The sequence below is a fragment of the Leptonychotes weddellii genome, chromosome 14, assembly GCF_054177405.1.
Source record: "Leptonychotes weddellii isolate Sample4059 chromosome 14, ASM5417740v2, whole genome shotgun sequence".
Taxonomy (NCBI): domain Eukaryota; kingdom Metazoa; phylum Chordata; class Mammalia; order Carnivora; family Phocidae; genus Leptonychotes; species Leptonychotes weddellii.
Genome location: NC_138382.1, coordinates 40140431 through 40141923, shown reverse-complemented (window position 1 = coordinate 40141923; position 1493 = coordinate 40140431). Strand labels below are relative to the sequence as shown.

The window sequence follows — 1493 nt, the reverse complement described above, 5'->3', positions numbered from 1 at the left end:
ATCACTCCCATCAGGGATATAACAAAGTTAAGTGTTTTGCCCAACACACTGAGCTATTAAGATAATCAAAAAACTTTTTTCCTCCTTTCCAATCTTTATGCCCACCTTCATCCCAGCTCCTCACTAAGTACTATCTATCCATGAATAGACTGCACATTTTAACTACCTCTACCAAAACAAGCTCCACAGCCCCATGGACTTGTGGAATATTATTGCTCAAAAATTCTTTGGAGGTTTTGAAACTTGGTTGCAAATTGGAATCACCTAGGGAGCTTTAAAAAATGCCTGTTGCCTGGGTCACGCCCCAGAGATTCTAATTTAATTAGTAGGGAGTGAGGCCTAAGCATCAGTCAGGATTTTTAAAAGCTCCCCAGGTGATTCTAACATGCAGCCATAATTGAGAACCACTGTTCTAAACCTCTGTTTTACAGATAAAACAATTAACCCTATCAGTGACACATGCAAATTTAATGTTAAAACTAAAGCTAAAACTTCAGAGTTCCAGTTAATAACTCATTTCACTAACCCAAATGTTTTCAAATGTGCTTCCCCAGGCCTGGGGCTCCTCGGAGCTACTGCAGTAGGGACCACAGAAATAATGGGAATAAAAGAGCAGTCAGAGGTTTAGACCCATGTACCCCTCAACAAGAGCAGCTTTGATTTTTCTTTTTTATATGCTGGATTTGCTTTGCAAGACTTTTTCCAGGCAAGAAATTAAAAAAAAAAAAAGTCTATCTGCTTAAAGTAAAATGGAGTTTTAAACTATTGCAAATAGACCATACATAAGTGGGAGATCCCCTTCTAAGAAAAAAAAGGGAAGGACAGGGAAGGGAAGGGAAGAGAAGAGGACGCTCACTGCAGCAGGATATATACTAAAATTGGACTAATACAGAGAAGATTAGCATGATCCCTACACATAGATAACACTCAAATTCATTAAGTGTTCCATTAAAAAAGAAAAAGAAGGAAAATTATGACTTCTTAAGGATAACTCAGGGCCAGTGGATAAAATTATATATGTTAAAATATAAATCTGGGGATTTTATCTGTTTCAGTCTAAGACAATGAAGAGTCCTTAAGGCCAGAAAGTAACGGCTTTTGACATCCCAATGTATATTTTATAATTCTCAAGGAGGGCTGTGTTCCTTCCAAGGTGTGAGATGGATTAAGACTGTCCCTAAGGAACACAGTTTTGAGAGGTGAGAGAACTTTTCATCAAACAAATGAAACATCAAACAAATGTTTCATTAAACAATTTCCCATTAAAGGGAAATTGAGCAAGGTGGAAGGTCAGGAGAGGAGGCCAGAAAAGGCTGTAGGAATAAGAGCAGGAAGTTGGATAGAGAATGCTAAGACAGGAATTCAGGTTCCTAGAAGAAATTAGATTTATATTTATTTCATAGGCTAAATAAAAAAGGCATACAGTGGGTGCCTGGGTGGCTCAGTTGGTTAAGCAACTGCCTTCGGCTCAGGTTATGATCCCAGAGTCCTGG

General features: G+C 38.4%; 1 non-coding gene across 1 annotated transcript; it reads left to right on the top strand.

Moving 5' to 3' along the window:
- The first annotated feature begins 850 nt into the window (after window positions 1-850).
- Window positions 851-955, top strand: LOC115942709 (U6 spliceosomal RNA). Its single transcript, XR_004077300.1, has one exon. It is a non-coding gene; the product is annotated as a U6 spliceosomal RNA (small nuclear RNA).
- Window positions 956-1493: the final 538 nt, after the last annotated feature.